The sequence below is a fragment of the Elaeis guineensis genome, chromosome 8 (assembly GCF_000442705.2).
Source record: "Elaeis guineensis isolate ETL-2024a chromosome 8, EG11, whole genome shotgun sequence".
Lineage (NCBI taxonomy): Eukaryota > Viridiplantae > Streptophyta > Magnoliopsida > Arecales > Arecaceae > Elaeis > Elaeis guineensis.
In genome coordinates this window covers 93673732-93695919 of record NC_026000.2, presented here as the reverse complement: position 1 = coordinate 93695919, position 22188 = coordinate 93673732, and the positions used below count along the sequence as shown (strand labels likewise).

Below are 22188 nucleotides of genomic sequence, written 5' to 3'. Positions count from 1 at the left end.
CATTTTATGGACTTAGTAATGAGGACCTTTATAAACATCTTGAAGAATTTCTTGAGATATGCTCAACTGTCAAAATTCACAACTTCTCTGATGATGCTCTTAGGTTAAAATTATTTCCTTTCTCACTTAAGGACAAAGCCAAATACTGGCTACATACTTTGGATTCCATGACTATATCAACCTGGGACCAGCTGCAAGGAGAGTTTCTCGAGAAATATTTTTCCATAGAAAAAACTAATCAAATAAGGAAAGCAATAACTAATTTTTTCCAATTAGATGGAGAAATATTTCATGAAACATGGGGAGATTAAAGGACCTTATTAGAAAATATCCCCACCATGCTGTACCCAAGTGGTAGTTAATCCAATATTTTTATGATCGGCTCTCTGAAAGACATCGACAAATGGTCGATGCATCATGCGGTGGGACATTCATGCTGAAAAGTGAGGATGAGGCATGGCAACTATTTAAAATTTTAAGTAAAAATTTATTACATCATATGTCTGCCTCTATTAGAGATAAACCCATGTTAAACCCAAAGAGAGGTGGCATATATGAAGTAGGAAATGCCATAGATATCCATCATAAGGTAGATGAACTGTCAAAAAAATTAGATCGTCTTCTAAATATTGGACAATCTCCAATTCCACCTAACCCAATCCAAGAAGTTTGTGCATTGTGTGCAAGTCCGAACCATTTTGTTAGTGAATGCCCAACCGCACCTCAATTTTCTGAGTTTGTGCACAAGCAGGTTCAGTAAGCTAAAGTCCAACAAGCTCGCAGACCAGGAAACGATCCATATTCGAACACTTATAACCCCGGCTGGAGAAACCATCCAAATTTTTCCTGGAGACCACAACCAGTGGTTGGTCCTGCCACACCTCGACCTCAATATCAGGACCCAACATATAGGCATGGACCATACCATCAATTTCAAAGTGTTCCTCAACCGTCTACTACTGGTCACAGCTCAGCTTTTGAGGAAAAAGTTTTGAAAGCACTAGAATGATTAGAAGTCAACACTCAGACCCTTAACTCCCACACACAATCCATTGCTAAGCTAGAGACCCAAATAGGTCAACTAGCAACTGCATTCAGTAGAAGGGAAGGAGGAAAATTACCTAGCCAACCCGAGAGCAACCCAAGAGGGCAATTTGCGATTGAGAGCTCTAATACCCCAGAAGTTTTTTCTGAACATGCCAAATCAATCATAACTCTGAGAAGTGGGAAGGTCATTGAACACACTAGTAAAACCAATGAGACCGACCCTAAACCTCTAACCGAAGTCAAATCATCCAAGAACAAGGAGGACCTGAAAATAGAGAAGGAACCAACTGCACCGGAATCATCTTACTTGCCTAAAGCCCCATTTCTGGATGCCCTGAAAGCCCCTATTCCTACAGATAAGAAGGGAGAAAAACTCGATGAGATGTTGGAATTGTTTAAGCAAGTCCAAATTAATCTTTCGCTTCTAGACGCAATCAAATAGGTCCCTGCTTATGCCAAATTTTTGAAGGATTTGTGCACCCAAAAATATAAATCTAGATCACAAATCCCAAAGAAAGTATGCCTCACTGAACAGGCTAGTTCTGTCTTCCAGCATGCCACTCCTCCAAAGCTTAAGGACCCAGGAGCCCCCATCATTTCCTGTGTTATAGGAGATTATCACATTGAAAAAGCTCTTCTGGATTTAGGGGCAAGTGTGAATCTTTTACCTAATTCGGTGTATGAACTTTTTAGATTCGGAGAACTGAAACCCACATCAGTCACACTGCAGTTAGCCGATAGATCAATTAAGGAACCACGTGGAATGCTTGAGGATGTCTTGGTCAAGGTAGATGAGTTTTACTTTCCAGTTGATTTTCTGGTTCTCGACATGGAACTAAGTGGCAACCCCAGACAAATTCCCATTATCTTAGGACGACCCTTCCTAGCTACGGTAAATGCATGCATTAATTGTAGGACAGGAGTCATGGATGTATCATTTGGGAATAAGAAACTAAGATTGAATGTGTTTGGTGCTTCCCAAGGACCATCAATGGATAGTTGCTTCGAAGTAGATACATTAGAAGATATTATAGAAGATGCAACACCCATAATTCTAGCACCAGACCCCTTAGATACTTGCTTGGCTCACTTTGGAGTGTATGACTTTGAGGAATATATGAAAGAAGTTAAAATCTTGTTGGATACACCACATGATAAAACCACTCCTCCATGGACAATCAAGTATGAGCCATTGCCCACATTAGCCAATACACCAATAGTCCCATCTTTAGAATCACCACCTATGTTAGAATTGAAACCCCTTCCTGCTACGCTCAAGTATGATTCCTAGGACTCAATGACACCCTCCCAGCAATCATTGCATCAAACTTGACCCCTAATCAGGAAGCACAATTGGTTGGTATTCTGAAGGAACACAAAGAGGCTATCGGTTGGTCCATTGTCGATTTAAAAGGAATTGACCCCTCCATTTGCATGCACCATATTCATTTTGAGGAACATACCAAACCCCATCGGGATATGCAGAGGAGATTGAACCCAAACATGCGTGAAGTAGTAAAGAAAGAGGTGGTAAAGTGGTTAGATGCTGGAATCATCTACCTCATATCCGATAGTAAATGGGTCAGTCCCACTCAAGTAGTACCTAAAAAATCAGGTATTACTGTGGTTGAGAACGAAGAAGGTGAACTGCTTCCCACTCGCATATCATCTGGATGGTGAGTATGCATAGATTATAGAAAACTGAATGCCGTTACTAGGAAAGACCATTTTCCATTGCCCTTCATCGACCAAATCTTAGAACGGTTAGCAGGATAAAGTTTTTTCTATTTTCTTGATGGTTATTCAGGGTACAATCAAGTACCTGTATTTTGGATGACCAAGAAAAGACTACCTTCACCTACCCCTATGGCACCTTCGCTTTTCGGCGTATGCCGTTCGGGCTTTGCAATGCACCCGCTACATTTCAACGGTGCATACTGGCCATTTTTTTGGATATGGTGGATAAATGTCTTGAAGTTTTTTTGGATGATTTTTTTGTGTTTGGAACCACCTTTGAGGATTGTCTCCATAATCTTTCCAAAGTTCTTAAACGGTGTATGGAGACAAATCTTGTCCTAAGTTGGGAAAAGCGCCATTTCATGGTGTGGAAAGGAATTGTATTAGGATATATTATTTCTGAAAAAGGTATCGAGGTAGATAAAGCCAAAGTTGAGGTCATTTCAAAACTACCACCCCCTACTTCGGTCCGACAAATACGATCCTTCTTAGGTCATGCCGGATTTTATAGACGCTTCATCAAAGACTTTAGCAAGATTTCAAGACCCTTGTGCAATCTGTTGGCCAAGGATACACCATTTGTCTTTGACGAAGACTGTTTGAAAGCGTTCAACACATTACGAACAGCCCTGACAACAGCACCCATAATAAAACCCCCTGACTGGTCCATTCCATTTGAGATTATGTGTGATGCCTCTGACTTTGCAATAGGTGCCGTCTTAGGCCAAAAAATCATTAAGGAGCTACATGTGATCTATTATGCTAGCAAGACTCTTTCCAATACCCAATTAAACTACACCACAATAGAAAAAGAACTACGGGAGTCGGGCTCCGCCCATGACTTCAACCGCAAGGAGGACTCCATCCGGACTCTTACGGGAGCCGAGCTCCGTCGCCAACTTCAACTGCCGGTAAGCTCCATCCGAACTCCTATGGGAGCCAGACTTCGCACCTGACGTTAATTGCAGGAGGACTCCGCCCGGACTCCCACGGGAGCCGAGCTCCGTCCACGGCTCCAAGGGGGACTCTGCCCGGACTCCTACAGGAGCCGGGCTCCGCCCACGACTTCAACCGCAAGGAGGACTCCGCCCGGACTCCTACGGGAGCCAGGCTCCGTCGCCAACTTCAACTGCCGGTAAGCTCCGTCCGGACTCCTACGGGAGCCGGACTTCGCACTTGACGTTAATTGTAGGAGGACTCTGCCCGGACTCCCACGGGAGCCGAGCTCCATCCACGGCTCCAAGGGGGACTCCGTCTGGACTCCTACGAGAGCTGGGCTCCGCCCACGACTTCAACCGCAAGGAGGACTCTGCCCGGACTCCTATAGGAGTCGGGCTCCGTTTCCAACTTCAACTGCCGGTAAGCTCCGTTCGGACTCCTACGGGAGTCGGACTTCGCACCTGACTTTAATTGCAGGAGAGCTCCGCCCGGACTCCTACGGGAGCCAGACTTCGCACCTGACGTTAATTGCAGGAGGACTCCACTCGGACTCTCATGGGAGCTGAGCTCCATCCATGACTCCAAGGGGGACTCCACCTGGACTCCTACGGGAGCCGGGCTCAGCCCACGACTTCAACCGCAAGGAGGACTCCGCCCGGACTCCTACGAGAGCCGGGCTCCGTGCCAATTTCAACTGTCGGTAAGCTCCGTCCGGACTCCTACGGGAGCCGGACTTCACATCTGACTTTAACTGTAGGAGAGCTCCGCCCGGACTCCTACGGGAGCCGGACTTCGCACCTGACGTTAATTGCAGGAGGACTCCGCCCGGACTCCTATGGGAGCCAGGCTCCGTCACCAACTCCGATCGCTGTCAAACTTCAGTTGATGGATCTGCACTCCCTGGTGCGACACAGCAACCGCCACGATTCTGCTCCACTTCCTGCGACGGATTCCGCGCAGCTCCATTATTCCCTGACAGACCGCTATGACGGCCACGACTCTGCTTCACTTCCTGTGATGGATCCCGTGCGGCTCCACTATTCCCTGACAAACCGCTATGATGCCCACGATCCTGCTCCACCTTCTGTAACGGATACTGCATGATTCTTCCATCCTCTGGCAAGTCACGACAACGGACGCCGCTCCACTCCCTGCGGCAGACTCCACGTGGCGCGCTACAGTGAGGGCCATGGGTCCACTCCACTACTCCTCGCAATAAATTCCTCCTAACTGTGGGTGGCCCACTACCAGACGGTTATGAATGTCGCTATCAGTCTGTTGCGCCCTCCGCCTATAAAAAAGGGGACCCCAGATACGTTATTCGATAAGCTCTTGTTTTTACCTAAAAACTCTGCTAAAATTTTTGTTCGAGCACTCCATTCTTGTTGAGGCAGAGAACTGACTTGAGCATCGGAGGATCTTGCTGGAGCAACCCCACCTCTGGTTTAGACTTCTTTTGCAGGTCCCGACGGCGACCGCGACTCCCTCGACTCCAGCTTCTCCGACGCAAGCAGATTTTTGCACCAACAGGATTGGCGCTAGAGGAAGGGGCCTGTATCTTCGCGGTACCCTTGTTCTTAAAGGAGCACTCAATGGGACCGCCCCCGGGTGTCTTTTTCGGCATCCTCTCCTCCTTCCTCCACTTGGTCTTTGCTCGATGCCTCCCCGCAAGGCATCCACGCGACGATCCACGACCTCCATGGCCAGATCCCAGGCTCCGACCTCCCCTCCTATTTCTCAACCTCCTCCTCCTCCTCCGGCGATGGCGGTCGGTGTGGAGCAATTTGATCTGCTAGCGCAGCAGGTTAGAGGCCTCACAGAAGCTATGCAGGCTATGCAGCAGCAGCAGCAGCCGCAAGCATCAGTGCACCTAAAAAGGGTGTCATCGGAACACCAGAATCCGACGGTGGGGTGGGCCACTTGGGGTAGCCACCCCGTCCTTCCTGGGAAAACGAACCCGAGGGTGGAGAGCCCTCAATCGGACCACGACTCCACCCCTGGAAGATCCCTGCCCCCATTCTGCCAGAGGACCCTCAATACTCGAAGTCGAGAGGATTTTCTAGACCGAAGACTCCAAGAGATGAACTGACGGATCGAAGAACTCCGCCATGCTCCCCCCGCTTATGGTGAGGATATTTGCACTGACCCTCCCTTCTCTCAAATGATCATGCAGGAACCGATCCCGTCAAACTTCAAGCTCCCCCAGTTTGAAAGCTATGACGGGACCTCGAACCTGGTTGATCATCTGGAAGCCTTCCAGATGATGATGCTGCTTCACGGTGCTCCCGACACCATTCTATGCCGAGCCTTCCTATCCACCTTGAAGGGAGCGGTGAGAAACTGGTACTCGGCTCTGAAATCGGGTACCATCTTTTCCTTCGATCAAATGAGCCACCAATTTATGGCCCATTTTGTCAGCAACCGGTGCCCCCGAAAGGGTTCGGAGTCCCTCATCAATATCAAGCAGAGAGATGGGGAGTCCATCCGAGCCTACATCAACCATTTCAACGTCACGGCGCTGGAGGTCCGAAATTTGGACCAATCAGTCGCAATGGTTGCTCTGAAGGGCGGCCTTCAGAAGAATGACCTTTTGTTCTCCCTGGAGAAGAAGTACCCTAGGGATTTTGCTGATTTATTGGCTCGGGCTGAAGGATACGCCCGAGCGAAAGAAGCCTTCAAAATGAAGGATGAGGAGACCACAAGAGAGTGGCAGGTGGGAGACTCGAATAAGCCCGCAGTTGAAAAAAGGTCGAGAGAAGCTCGGCTGCATTCTCGATCCCCTCCTGGGCACAAGTGTGCCCATACTCCACCCCGAGTATGCAGGCAGAGGAGTCCGGATCACGGGGTTCGGCGGGGTTCTCCATCGGGAAGGTTCCACAACTACGCCCCCCTCAATGCCTCAAAGACCCAGGTACTGATGGAGGTCAGGGAGCAGCTCCCTAGGTAGGAGAGGATGCGCACACACCCCGGGAAGCGCAACCCCAACAAGTTCTGTCTCTACCACCGTGATCACGGCCATGACACGGAGGAATGCATCCAGCTCTGAGATGAGATCGAGGAGCTCATCCAGCGAGGTCGACTCGATAGGTTCATACGACGTCGGCCTGAGGGTAGAGGAGATCGGCCAAGGGCTCTGCCGCAACCTGAACCGCCAAGAAGGGAGGAGCAGCCCGGGGATCGGCCTCCCATCGGGACCATCGACTCCATCGTCGGAGGGCCTCAAAGAGGAGCAGACCTCCCACAACCATGGGACTTGGGAAACCTGTAAATGTATCGCCTATGATTTTGCCTTGCATCTAAATTCCTTTCGACTTAACACGCTCTTCCCATTTGGCATGGATTCGTCACGATTGGGTATAACCCCTTCAAATGCCTAAAACAAAGTTATGTTAGGAACGGAAGGAGAACCTCATCCTAACATACCTAAAATGAAAGTTCGATTATCTTGAGATCGGATTGGGGGAGAGGCCTTACAGCGCCCTAATGTGCCCCCACAGCCATGTCAAGAACAGGAGGAGAACCTCGTCCTGGCATGAGCAAAGTCAAAGGCCCGGTTCTTTTAGACCGAATGGAGGGAGAGGCCTTACAGCGCCCTAATGTGCCCCCACAGCCATGTCAGGAACAGGAGGAGAACCTCGTCCTGGCATGAGCAAAGTCAAAGTTCCGGTTCTTTTAGACCGAATGGGGGGAGAGGCCTTACAGCGCCCTAATGTGCCCCCACAGCCATGTCAGAAATAGGAGGAGAACCTCATCCTGACATGATCAAAGTTGAAGGCCCGGTTCTTTTAGACCGGATGGGGGGAGAGGTCTTACAACGCCCTAACGCGCCCCCACGGCCATGTCAGGAACAGGAGGAGAACCTCATCCTGACATGAGCAAAGTCGAAGGTCCGGTTCCTTTAGACCGGATTGGGGGGAGAGACCCTGGCAATGGCCCTTACGTGCCCCCGCAGCCCCATTGGGAATGGGAGGAGAACCTCGTCCTGATGGTGACGAAACCCGGACGCCCGACAAGATCGGATGAAGGGAAAAGGCCCCTCAGTGGCACCTCCACACTCCTATTCACCCCCGCAAGAAGCGAGGGGAGGGCCCTCACTCTGAAAAGAGGAGGGAAATTAAAGAGGAAGAGCGACGAGCTACGACGAAAACAGATGAAGGACGAACCACACCAAAGGCCTAAGGAACCTCGTCTCAACAAAGACGGGGAGTTCCTACCAAACACCCTCGGCCTCTAAGAAGGCTCTCGACACAAATTAAGAAGATGGCGATACCTCCGAAGTACTACAAAATTCGAACCACCATGGAAAGCAAACCATCACATCGGCGATCGGGCACCTCCAAGCGATGCCAACGTCGGACAAGTCGAACGACAAGAGAAGTCCGACGGGCGATAATTTAATACGATATGCAGATGAGGTAACACAAAATCTCCTTTTCTTTTTCATTCCATTTGCAAAATATACACCACGAAACCCGAAAGGCCAAAGGAAGAAAAACAAAGCGACAAAAGCGGGACAAAACAACAAAAGAGAAAATGTATACATGAAAAGACGGAAGGCCAAGAAGAGCCCTAGGGAAGCTTTGCTCCTTTCGATCTAGAATTATCTACTCCACCCTCTATCCAGGACTGCCTCAGATTCTCAACTTCTTCCTCTAGCTCTCCCTTTTTCAGCAGTGCATCCTGGAGCGCCCGACGAAGTCGCTGGCTTTCGGCCTCCACCTCTCGATGCATCTTTCTCAGGACCTCAGATTCTGCCTCCGCATCCATGATGGCCCGCTGCTCGTATGCCAGTTGGATCTTCAATTGTTGCAGCTCAGTCGTCTTTTCCCCGAGGGCGACAGAAATCCCTTCAACGGTTCCTCTTAGGGATTGGAGCTCATCAGAATCCCGAGCGAAAGTAAGCTGAGCCCTGTCAGCCAGCTGCCTCTGAAGACGGGCAACTTCATCGGTCACCACCCTGAGTCTCCCTTTATATTCATCCACCTGCCTGCGCCAACTGGCCCGATGCATGTCGTAGCTCATCTCGGCATCTTGAAGCTGCTGCTGAAGGGCGGAGACCCTCTTCGACCACTCCCGATCGCCGTCGGCCTGGGCCAAGAGCCGGATGAACTTCCTTCCAGCTGGCCGATCTTCTCCTTCGCAGCAAACAGTTCCACCCTGAGAGCGCTGATCTTAGCAGCTTGAGCCCAAATTCGGTCACTGGCGCTCTTCTTGCATTCCTCAAGCTCCTTCGCGAAGTCCGCCTTCCTCTGGCTATACTCCATGATCCCCTTCACGTGGAGATTCCGAAAGCGGGTGGCCTCTGCGGTGGCTTCAGAATGGCCCTCCCTCAATCTACGAAGTTCGCCTTCCATCTTCTTTGACCTCTTTGTCAACTGAAGAACCTCCTTCTTCAGCCGCTAGATCGTCGACTTCAGCGGGATCCCCAGGGGCAGGGGAAGTGCTTCGGCAGGGTGCTACCATTGGAAGATAAAAGTATCAAGACACGTCTCATCACAGAAAGAAAAACAGAAAGAAGAAAAGGAGGAAGAAGCTGCCCACGACAAAAAATTCAACTTTATTGATTGGATGATTTTTGAAGACAAGAAGGTAAAGGAAAATTACGAAAAAATAAAACTACAAGGTCGGAGGTCTCAGACCTCAGGGGCAGGAGTCAGAGAGCTCGGCATTCCGGGAGGGGGGGCTGCTGCAGCGGTGATGGCAGAAGAGAGACCGGCCTCATCTTCAGACTCCTCACCCAGGAAGTTAAGGTCGAGCTTCAAAAATTTTCTGGCCATCCTCTCCTGGCAGAGCTCGAACCCCTTAATGAATGCCTCCTGGCCGAATTGGACGTTCAGGTCCCTCATCTCTGCGGAGGCCTTGAACTCCTCTACCGCAAGAGCCCTGGCCTCCGAGACCAAGACTGGAGTCTGCTCAATCAAATTGGCGACCTCGGCCTCCGCCTTCCTCGCCGTCTCCTCCAAGGTCTGCTTTTCCTCCTCCCGGGCTTGTTTCTCTCTTTCCAGGACCTCTTGGAGGGCGACTACTTCAGCCATTTTTTCTTTGAGGTGAGCAACCTCGGCCCGACAGTGCTCCTCCACCTGGATGATGTCCCTCCTCGCACGGTTCGTTGCCTCGATATTGGCAAGGAGCTGGTGCCCAATCTGCAAGGGCGGCTAGGGGATCAGAACAAGGGCCGAATAGCGGGTAAATGAAGATTTGCTTACCTCAAGGAAGGATCCTAAAGAGTCCCAGACCCGCTGCTCAGGATCGGCGTGGTCGATCCTCTCGACGACTTCGGGCAGAATGCAGCCATCGATCAACCGCCTGATCAAGTCCCTGTCATTGAAGGGATTCTCTGGCCCCTCTTCAGAGCCGAGGGACTCGTTAGCAGCAGTTCGACGGCTACTCACCCTCTGGGCCACCGACTTTCTTCTCTTCCCCCTCTCGGCTACGGGCACCTCCGTGGAGCGGACCCCCAAAATGGGGGCCCCAGTCGGCGGACTCCTCGAGGAGGTCCGGGGGGCCGTTGGCTCGACGCCTGAGGGAATGTCAATCGCTGGAGCCGCCTGGACGGGTGTGGCCAAGCTCGACTCCTCTGCCCTGGCCCTCTTCGCCAATCCGGAGGTCGCGACACCCTTTCTTTTGTGGGCCCTGAGGCCCCTGGCAAGCATCCGCGCTGCTTCGGCGTCCATTCCTTAAAAAAAAAAAAAAAAAAAAGGCAAACCAATCAATCGGGAGTCAAAAATCGACAATGGGGTAAAAAAAAAATAGAGAAGAAAAGAAGAAAAAGAGGAGAAAAAGAGAGAGAAGGAAGAAGAGTGAAAAAAGAGAAAGAAAAAGAAGAAGGGCAGAAGAAAAGAAGATAAAGGAAAAGATGAAGTACTCGCAGGATTCTGGGGGCTCAGGCCGACGTTGAATAAAAATTGCTCCCTCAGAAGGTTGGGAAGGGAAGGAGCAGAATAGGCAAGAAGCTTCTGGACAGCTTGGAGGTCGTCCTCCCCCAGACTGGGGGCCTGACGAACAGAATCCCTCAGAGAGCCCCAAGGGGGCAGGCCCAGCCTCAAGGTCGAGCAGTGGACGAAGAGGTATTTTCCCTTCCAGTTGTGGATCAAAGAGGGGGCACCTTTCAGCAACTCCTTCTTGCCGAACTGGGGGGAGAAATACCACCAGTCCTTCACCGAAGGATGGCGCTTGAAGGTATAAAAATGCCTAAATAGAGAGAGGGATGGCTGGACCTCGACTACGTGGCAAAGGGAGAGAAACCCTATCAAAAACCTAAAAGAATTCGGGGCAACAGAAGCCAAAGAGATATCTAAAAAGCGAAAGAGGGCGACAATAAAGGACGGAAGCAGAAGTCGGAGCCCGGCATGAAACACCTCCTGATACAGGCAAAAGCGACCAGATGGGGGAGTGCTGGCCCGATCGGAGGGGCCGGGAAGCTCCAGGTCATACTCCGAGGGAACTCCATACTGAACGCTTATCAGCAGGAGTTCATCCGGAGTCAAGGAATAGGGAATGGCACCCGGTGCAAAAATCGGGCGAGGCCCCACCCCAGGTATGGATTCATCTACAGAACGGGGGACCTGGGGGGTGGAGGCGGAAGAACTCCCAGAGCCGCTGGAAGCGGAAAAGCCAAAAGACATTTCAAATGACTTCTAATGAAGACTCTAAAGATCCCGAAGGAGACAGGCGGGGCAAAGGATAAGAGGTCATAGTAGACTAACTCGGAGGAATATGACAGAAGAAAATGGCAAAGAAAAGGCTCCTAGATGGCGAAAAGAGAGGCGGAGGTTCCGGGACTAACCTAGATCGCTCTGAGAGATGCAGAGGGGCGAGGACAGGGATGACTCGAAGGGCGCCTATGTCCCAAGGAGACGCCAAGAGAGACAGGGCACTCGGAGAAAAGGCGGATACTGCTAGAATTCTGAAGCGGAATAAGAGCCCCAAAGGCAGAAGGACAAGTTTATATAGACCCTGGGATCCGACGCCATAATGATCGCGAATCCCCCCGGGCCGGCCCGCACTCGACACGTGTCCCACTCACCATGGTAGGCGGCTGAAAGTGGCTGGCGGTTGGCAGGGCCATTACTGCACTGTACCTGGGCCAGTATACCAGCAGAAATTTTGAAGAGTCCTTTCGTATCGCCCCGAATCGAAAAGACCCCAGCACGCGCACATTTAATGCCAAAATATCTGGAGGCGGTCGTGTGCAGGATTCGAGAGGATAACTTTGGCTATGCCAATCTCTCTGTACTTCCTTCATTCAAAATTCAAACTCGAAAGTAGGGGGACTGGTGTTGGGTATAAAATACCCACAGTCGAAGTTCTCAGCGGGATTGACTCTTGCGGGCTCCGTCCACAGCTCCAAGGGGGACTCCGCCCGGACTCCTACGGGAGCCGGGCTCCGCCCATGACTTCAACCGCAAGGAGGACTCCGCCCAGACTACTACGGGAGCCGGGCACCGTCGCCAACTTCAACTACTGGTAAGCTCCATCCGGACTCCTGCGGGAGCCGGACTTCGCACCTGACGTTAATTACAGGAGGACTCCGTCCGGACTCCCATGGGAGCCGAGCTCCATCCACGGCTCCAAGAGGGACTCCGCTCGGACTCCTACGGGAGCCGGGCTCCACCCACGACTTCAACCGCAAGGAGGACTCTGTCCGGACTCCTACGGGAGCCGGGCTCCGTCGCCAACTTCAACTGTCGGTAAGCTCCGTTCGAACTCCTACGGGAGTCGGACTTCGCACCTGACGTTAATTGCAGGACTCCGCCCGGACTCCCACAGGAGCCGAGCTCCGTCCACGGCTCCAAGGGGGACTCCGCCCGGACTCCTACGGGAGCAGGGATCCGCCCACGACTTCAACAGCAAGGAGGACTCCGCCCGGACTCCTACAGGAGCTGGGCTCCGTCGCCAACTTCAACTACCGGTAAGCTCCATCCGGACTCCTACGGGAGTCGGACTTCGCACCTGACGTTAATTGCAGGAGGACTCCACCCAGACTCCCACGGGAGCCGAGCTCCATCCACGGCTCCAAGGGGGGCTCCGCCCGGACTCCTATTGGAGCCGGGCTCCGCCCACGACTTCAACCGCAAGGAGGACTCCGCCCGGACTCCTACGGGAGTCGGGCTCCATCGCCAACTTCAACTACCGGTAAGCTCCGTCCGGACTCCTACGGGAGTCGGACTTTGCACCTGATGTTAATTACAAGAGGACTCCACCCGGACTCCCATGGGAGCCGAGCTCCATCCACGGCTCCAAGGGGGACTCCGCCCGGACTCCTACGGGAGTCGGGCTCCGCCCATGACTTCAACTGCAAGGAGGACTCCGCCTGGACTCCTACGGGAGCTGGGCTCCATCGCCAACTTCAACTGCCGGTAAGCTCCGTCCGGACTCCTACGGGAGCCAGACTTCACACCTGATGTTAATTGCAGGAGGACTCTGCACGGACTCCCACGGGAGTCGAGCTCCATCCACGGCTCCAAGGGGGACTCCGCCCGGACACCTACGGGAGCCGGGCTCCGCCCATGACTTCAACCGCAAGGAGGACTCCGCCCGGACTCCTACGGGAGCCGTGCTCCGTCGCCAACTTCAACTGCCGGTAAGCTCCGTCCGGACTCCTACGGGAGTCGGACTTCGCACCTGACTTTAATTGCAGGAGAGCTCCGCCCGGACTCCTACGGGAGCTGGACTTCGCACCTGACGTTAATTGCAGGAGGACTCCGCTCGGACTCCCATGGGAGCCGAGCTCCATCCACGGATCCAAGGGGGACTCCGCCCGGACTCCTACAGGAGCCGGGCTCCGCCCATGACTTCAACCGCAAGGAGGACTCCGCCCGGACTCCTACGGGAGCCGGGCTCCGTCGCCAACTTCAACTGCCGGTAAGCTCCGTCCGGACTCCTACGGGAGCCAGACTTCGCACCTGACATTAACTGCAAGAGAGCTCTGCCCGGACTCCTACGGGAGCCGGACTTCGCACCTGACGTTAATTGCAGGAGGACTCTACCTGGACTCCTACGGGAGCCAGGCTCCGTCACCAACTCCGACTGCTGCCGAACTTCAGCCGACGGATCTGCGCTCCCTGGTGCGACACAGCAACCACCACGATCCTGCTCCACTTCCTGCGACGGATTCCGCACAGCTCCATTATTCCCTGACAGACCGCTATGATGGCCACGACTCTGCTCCACTTCCTGCGATGGATCCCGTGCGGCTCCACTATTCCCTGGCAAACCGCTATGATGCCCACAATCCTGCTCCACCTTCTGTAATGGATACTGCACGATTCTTCCATCCTCTGGCAAGTCGCGACTACGGATGCCGCTCCACTCCCTGCGGCAGACTCCACGTGGCGCGCTACAGTGAGGGCCATGGGTCCACTCCACTACTCCTCACAACAAATTCCTCCTGACTGTGGGCGGCCCACTACCAGACGGTTATGAACGTCGCTATCAGTCTGTTGCACCCTCTGCATATAAAAAGGGGGACCCCAGATACGTTATTCGATAAGCTCTTATTTTTACCTAAAAACTCTGCTAAAATTTTCGTTCGAGCACTCTATTCTTGTTGAGGCAGAGAACTGACTTGAGCGTCGGAGGGTCTTGCCGGAGCAACCCCACCTCCGATTTAGACTTCTTTTGCAGGTCCCGACGGCGACCGCGACTCCCTCGACTCCAGCTTCTCCGACGCAAGCGGATTTTTGCACCAACAATAGTCAATACCATAACACTGACAGTAATCCTTGGCAACCAGACGGACTTTATAGGTCTCCACTTTTCCATCTGTGTCCCTCTTTTTTTTGAAGATCCACTTACACCCTATGAGTTTTAGCCCTTCAGGTGGGTCAACCAATGTCCATACATTATTAATTTTCATGAACTCCATTTTAGACTTCATGGCTTCTAGCAACTTATCGAAGTCAGACCTCTGCATCACATCCATATAGGTGATCAGATCCTCATTATTCTCATCAAGTTCAATTGGATCTCCATCTCAGACTAAGAAATCATAATATCTATCTGATTGATACAGTACTCTACTAGATCTCCTTAAAGATGTTTCTACAATAAGTTCTAAATTTGATCTAATCAAGTCTAACTCTATGCATTTACTAGATTGTATTGGTTCTTCTACCGATCAAACTTCATCAAGTTCAATCTTTGAGGTATTAGTTTCTTCATCAAATTTTTTTTTTTTCCAAAAAGACTGTACTATTACTGACGAACACCTTCTGTTCGTTAGTAAGGTTGAAGTAATATCCCTTGGTCTTTTTTGGGTACCCTACAAATAGACATTTGTTAGATCTAGGTCCAAGCTTGTCAGTTTTCAAATGTTTGACATAAGCCGGACATCTCCAAACCCTAAGGTGAGAGAGTGCTGACTTACATCCTGTCCACATCTTATGTGGTGTTTTACTTACAGACTTACTCAAAATTTTATTTAAAATATAACAAACCGACTCGAGTGTATATCCCCAAAAAAAATTGATAGACTTGCAAAGCCCATCATAGACTAAACCATGTCTAACAGGGTTCGATTCCTCTTTCTTGATACACCATTATGCTGTGATGTTCCAGGAGGGGTCTATTGTCAGAGAATCTTATTCTCTTCTAAGTATATGAGAAACTCACTGGAGAGGTATTCTTCTCCTCGATCAGACTAAAGAGTTTTAATATTTTCTTTTAATTTATTTTTCTACTTCATTATGGAATCATTTGAATATTTTAAATGATTCTGACTTATGTGTCATTAAGTAGATGTGCCCATACCTCGATAGGTCATCTGTAAATATAATGAAATAATAATATCTATCTTTGGCACTAATATTCATTGGTCTACATACAACAGTATGTATCAGACCTAGAACTTCACTGGCTCACTCATCTTTTTCAGTAAAAGGTGATTTGATTATTTTTTCAAGAAGACAAGACTCACAAATTGAGAGTGATTCACAATCACTAACTTCAAAGATTTTTTTTGTGTCAATCTGTTTATTCTGTTCTTGTTAATATGACCTAACCTACAATACCAAAGGTAGATATCAGAGACTACTAATTCTAGGGCATTTGTTAGACGTGTTCATTACACTAACAGATTGTGACAATATGTAAATACCATTGTTTAGTTATCCATTCATCACATTAATACTATTCATAATGATATTAAAATTATTTTTTTATTAAAATTTTATAACCGTACATGGCCAAAAGGCCTAAAGAAATAATATTCAGTAAAAAGGAAGGACAAAGTGACATTCACTTAGAATAATTAAATTAAATTTGAATACAAGCTTAATAGTCTCTAATGCTAGAACTGAAACTGATCTTCCATCTTCAACATTAAGAAACCTCTCATCTTCTGCAAATCTCCTACTGACCTGCAGACCCTGCAATGAATTGCAAATATGAAAAGGACTTTTGATATCTAATACCCAGGTAGTAGAATTACAAATTGAGAAATTATAAGGTGTTATCGTATAATTACCTTGTCTAGCAATAATTTGCTTCTTTCTCGACCTTTTCGAATCTAGGGAGGAAATGTATTGAGGACAATTCCTTTTTTAGTGCCCTTGCTTCTTGTAGTAGAAGCATTCCACCTAACTCTAGTCAGACTTGGATTTCTTGGTCTGACTGGGCTTGGGTTCCCCAGCACTTTGCATCCTTTTCTTGTTCTTCTTGTTCTTCTTTCCTTTCTTAAAGGGTCGACATTCAGAAAAAGACTCTTCCACAACATTCACCGACTCCTTTTGGAGCTGGTGATCCTTCTCAAAATTTTGCAGCAACCCCAACAAACCGTGGTAGTTAACTGCAGGCTTTGTCATTCGAAAATGAGTAAGGAAAGAGAAGTAGGACTGGGCAGAGAGTTCAAAATAGCATCTTTTTTCAACTGCTCATGCAGAAAAAAGTCGAACTTGCTTAGGCGCTCAATCATCTCAATCATGTACAATACATGATCAGTGACTGATGCTCCTTCCCTCATTCGAGCATTGAAGATGTACAACTAGTCTTGTGCCTCTCAACATCGTCGGGTGTGCCAAAAGATTCAGTCAACATTTGCAACATGTCTTGTAGTTAAGCATTCTTAAAATGATGGCTAAACTCATCATTCATTGCCATCAGCATAATACAACAAACCATAGTCCGATCATTGAGCTACTTCTGATAAGTATCTCTGATCGAGCTACGTATGTTTGGAGCTAGCTCCTTGAGTGCCAGATCAGTTAACACATACAAGATCCATTCATGCTTTAGGATAATTTTGAGCTTTCAATACCAACTATCAAAATTTGGTCCCATCAATTTATCATTATCTAATAGTGATCGGAGCGACAAGGTGGTGGCCATAACTGCAAAAAAAAATCAAAATCTAATTAGTATATGAATTGATTAAGTCTAAAGACATAGATTTTAGTCTAAAGGTCGACAAGGTGGTGGCCATAACTATAAAAAAAATCAGAATCTAATTAGTATATGAATTGATTAAGTCTAAAGATATAGATTTTAGTCTAAAGGTTCTTCCACTATTTTATTCGAATTGATAGCTTCTACTTTCAATTCAAAGAATTACACTAATTTCTTAGTGGGTACTAGAATCCACATGGACTGCACATAGGTCTGAGTGTGGCTCGGCCAACCCTTGTGTACCTATAGATAGGTTCTTAACTAATTATTTTATCAAATAATTTTTAGTATTCAATTTTGCCCCAAACATCTCTTTAGCAGGCATGTGGTGCCTCTACTGAAAGTTCTGGTAGGTCCAACCATTAACATGCCAAAATTTAGTATATCTAACAAATGAGTGACCAGGCCTGAGTGTGGCTCGACCAACCTGACCATCATCAAAAAGACACAACTAAAATAATATATTATGTATGATAATTCTGACAGTCAGATGAACACTAGGTGTGTGGCACCTCCAATGATCATCTAAATCGTTAGACTCATTATCACCCAACTTAATGGGAGGCTATGATCTAGTTATCACCATAGTTATTTTATTTTTACGGACCTAACAATTTTAGAAGATTTAATTAGGTGAATTAAGAGATAAGAAAAGACTTGACCAGTTAATCTTAATCCTCCCACTGACTTCATCAAGTCAGATTAAAGAAGATTAGGTAAAAGCTAGTCCAGCCAACCAGTCATAAATCCTCCCACTGACTTCATCAAGTCATGAAGAAGATTCAAGACAAGTCAAACTAGGGGCACCTAAATCAGTCACACTGATTTCTTAGTTAGCATGGGTCAACTCCAATCATTAAGTGATCTAATCAAAATATGATTCACCATATTAGCCAGGTAAGTGAGCTCGATGGGAGGAATTTGCTATTAACTCAACATAGACTCAATCTATGCGAGTAGCTCTCAATTATTGATCACCAATCAAAGCTGCCATACTTATCTTAGATACCAACTGGTTAGTCATTTTCAATTTGATCAACTTATAGACTTGGATTCGACCACAGAGCTATGATCAAAGTTCATATTGGTCTAATCAAAAATATGGACTTGACCAATTACATCTATTAAAATTGATCAAGAGAAGAATTGACCCAATCAGAATTAATTTTTAATTAGATTTGATCAATTACTAACTGTGGGAATTTCAGTGTAGGGGTAAAATGATAATTTTAAAACTTTTTCAAAATTATAATTTTACAGTAAAAATTATTAATTAATCTAATTAATTAATATGTATTAATCCTACACAAGCATCTAAATATGATATATATAGCATGCATTTAAATTTAAAATTTAAACATCTACAGTAAATATTTTACTGTTATGTGTTCAGAACACATTACCTTCGTGCAGGTAGTCGATCGCTGCAGTCTGATCACCATCGAAAAGGATTGATCATTGCAATGTAGCCACATAGTATGTCTGACCTCTGCGGATCATCCACACAAAGCTCTCGATCTGATCGGCTCCTCACGAATGCTAGTTCGTTGTAGAATCCTTTCGATGGCTGATACTGATCGAACTCCTTTGATCTTGATCTGTCGACTCTTTGGATGCTCTAGATCATCAACAGATATACTTGAGAGGTTGATGAAGCTCTTCCTGAAATTTGGTGGGCTCATGACACTCGTAGCTCACCTTCTCACTTTTCGAACCCTAGGCAGAAATCCTAGGGTACTCACAGAAGACCCTGCACCCACTTTTTCTTTTCTTTTCTCTTCTTTTCTTTTCTTTTCTCATGCAGAAGTCTCTTCTCATGCCACCCTATCTCTCTTGGATCAGATATCGCATGCCCCACCTTTTCTTCTTTTTAAAAATAGTGCAAGATGCATCTTTTCAGTGTTTTCATCGTGTGAGAAGATAAAGATAAGTGGTTGCTCACTTGAATTCAAATCGAATTTGAATTCAAACGCCAACCAACCAATCTTTATCCACTCTTGGTGTGAGAAGGGAGGGGCGTGGGCTTCTTTATGCATGGAGAGTTTACATGAGAAACCTTTTCTCATGTAGAGCAAGTGGCGCACATGGGATGAGGTGGCACATGGTATTAGTTGCCCATTCAAATTCAAACTTCATTTGAATTTGAATGGCCAACCAACCATCTTTATCCATTCAAAATGGTGCACAAAGAAGGGGCGTGGGAAGGCTTCTATGTGGGAGAAAATTCATGAGAACTCATTTCTCATGAATTCAAATAGGCGCAGGTGAGTGAGGTGGCACAAGGAGATAAGTCAAAGGTGGTTTCAAATTTTAAACCAATCTAATTGAACCAACTTTATCAAAATAGGTTAGGCACAATTAGACTAAGTTAAACCCAACATAATTAGATTTAATTAGGCTCAATAAAATCTTAATCAAATCAGAAATTGACTAAGCCAAACCCCTTATCAGATCAGAGATCAAACCACCTCGGCGATTAGGTCAACTCTTAACCTAATCGAGTCAAACCCAACTGAATCCAATTCAATTGGACTTGATCCAAAAATAATTACTCAATCAAATTGAGTTAATTAGTGATCAAATCACTAATTAAACCTCTCAAAAATATTGAGTCCAAATTCGATGGGCAATCGGGCATCAAAGTCCATCGATACGAAACCTTGATCGAAGAGTCCCAAACCAGTGGGTCTCTTGACCCCGGTATCCAAAATGTGTGGAACTCATGATCAGAGAATCTTGATTCTCGATCATGAGTCCTAGACACATAGGACTCAAAGTCCCAAGCATCAGGACTCTTGGTCGAAGAGTCCCAGTCCAGTGGGACTCTTCACCAGCCATCAGATCAGATAGGAACCTCTAATGTGTGTGACCCTACAGGTTCGAACCTAAGCCGGTAGCATAGGAACCAATTCCTGTACTAATCGAAGTGACCATCTAGCATTGGTATCTGACATCCGGATAGGTCGAATAGTCACATTCGCAACATTCAGAACCTACGCGAATATAGTTACTGTATAATTTATCCCTTTTGACCCCTGTGTATAGGATGACTCAAGTTAAACTATCAACCCTGATCAAATCATCCGAATCATGCTCAACTCAAACAGTCTTGTGACTCCTCACTAGGACTACACTAGCCAAGATTTTACTAAATTGAAACACGACTATACATAGCTCCTGAATTGGAGTGGTCAATCCCATCTTGACACACGCACCGACAAGTCAAGTACTTGACTACACCTAGCAGCCTTCCATCACTGAATTAGAAATTCAGGAAGTCCAGTGCCTAAGTGCAGTGAGTTGCTTGCAAGTCATCATGGCGGTCTCAGGTTGGAAGGATAGTTATACCCATATCCCATCGGAGTAAATCTTGACAGCAGAAAATACTCCGGAGTCGGTCACGTTCAGTCCAGATGTACCCTTACATCTCACCTGTATGCCATACCAGTGTCTCCACACTCTTTGGTTAAGAAGACAACCAATCCATATGGCACACAACGACCTATGCTTGATAAACATTATCGTCCTTGGTAACAACGTATTATTTGATCGCGAACAGGTTTAAGGACTAAACGACAAATCCTCCTTTATCAAGTCTAAATAGTCCTAAGGACTTCACTACAACATAGGAGTTCATTAGAAAGATGAAACAATTTACGATGAAAAAATATCAAAATAATTTTTATTTATTTATAATTTATATACTAATGCAAGAATGAGCACAACCGTTAATAGGCTGACGATTGGCTTTGGGACACTATTCCCAACAATCTCCCACTTGGCCTAAAGCCAATCGGTGCAGTATCTAATACCCATCTTCGACTTGAAGTCATCGAACTCCTTCACCACAATGGCTTTAGTGAATGGGTCGGCCAGGTTCTCCTTTCCATCAATCTTTTGAAGGTCGACGTCACCTCTATCCATGATTTCACGGATAAGATGGTAGCGGTGCAGAATATGCTCCATCCGCTGGTGTGCCTTCGGTTCCTTCGCCTGAGCAATGGCTCCAGAGTTATCACAGTAGAGCAGAACTGGACCAATAAGGGAGGGTGCTACTCCGAGCTCGGTGATGAATTTCTTCAGCCACACCGCTTCTTTGGCAGCATCTGATGCAGCAACATACTCTGCTTCACAAACTGAATCAGCCACAATGTGCTGCTTGGAACTCTTCCAACAGACAGCCCCACCATAAAGGGTAAAAATAAATTCTGACACACTCTTGCTATCATCGTGATCAGACTGGAAACTAGAGTCTGTAAACCCTATAAGTCTCAAGTTCGATTCACCATAAATAAGCCACTGGTCCTTAGTATTTCTTAAATACTTCAGGATGGTTTTAACAACCTTCCAGTGATTCTCCCCTAGATCAGATTGGTATCTACTCACTACCCCTAGTGAGTATGCCACATCTGGTCGTGTACATGTCATGGCATACATGATAGATCCCACTGTCGAAGTATATAAAATTCTACCCATACACTCTCTCTCTTGAGGTATTGTCGGATAATCCCTCTTCGAGAGAAAAATTTCATGGCCTATCGATAGATAGCCTTTCTTGAAATTCTCCATGCTGAACTTCTTCAGTAGAATATCAATGTACGTGGACTGGGATAAGTCAAGCAACTTTTTAGATCTATCCCTATAGATCCTCATCCCTAGGATGTAGGAAGCTTCTCCCAGATCCTTCATGAAGAACTGTGACGACAGCAAAATCTTTATTCCCTGTAATGCAGGGACATCCTTCCCGATTAAGAGAATATCATCCACATACAATACAAGAAATATCACTACTAGACCATTAGCCCACTTATAAATGCAGGGCTCTTCTCCGTTCTTAATGAAGTCATACGTCTTGATCGTCCTATCAAAACATATGTTCCAACTTCGGGATGCCAGCTTAAGTCCATAAATGGACCTCTGTAGCCTGCACACCTTAGACTCATCTGTGGATGTGAACCCTTCAGGTTGTATCATATGCACCTCTTCGTCCATCTCTTTGTTTAGGAAAGCTATCTTCACATCCATCTGCTAGATTTCATAGTCCAGATGGGCAGCTATCGCAAGCATAATCCGAATGGATTT

At 47.4% G+C, this 22188-nt stretch overlaps 1 non-coding gene across 1 annotated transcript; it reads right to left on the bottom strand.

Annotated features, from left to right (window-relative positions):
* Positions 1-239: 239 nt before the first annotated feature.
* On the bottom strand, positions 240-344 carry LOC114913510 (small nucleolar RNA R71). The gene has a single exon (XR_003799481.1). It is a non-coding gene; the product is annotated as a small nucleolar RNA R71 (small nucleolar RNA).
* Between the last annotated feature and the right edge of the window lie 21844 nt (positions 345-22188).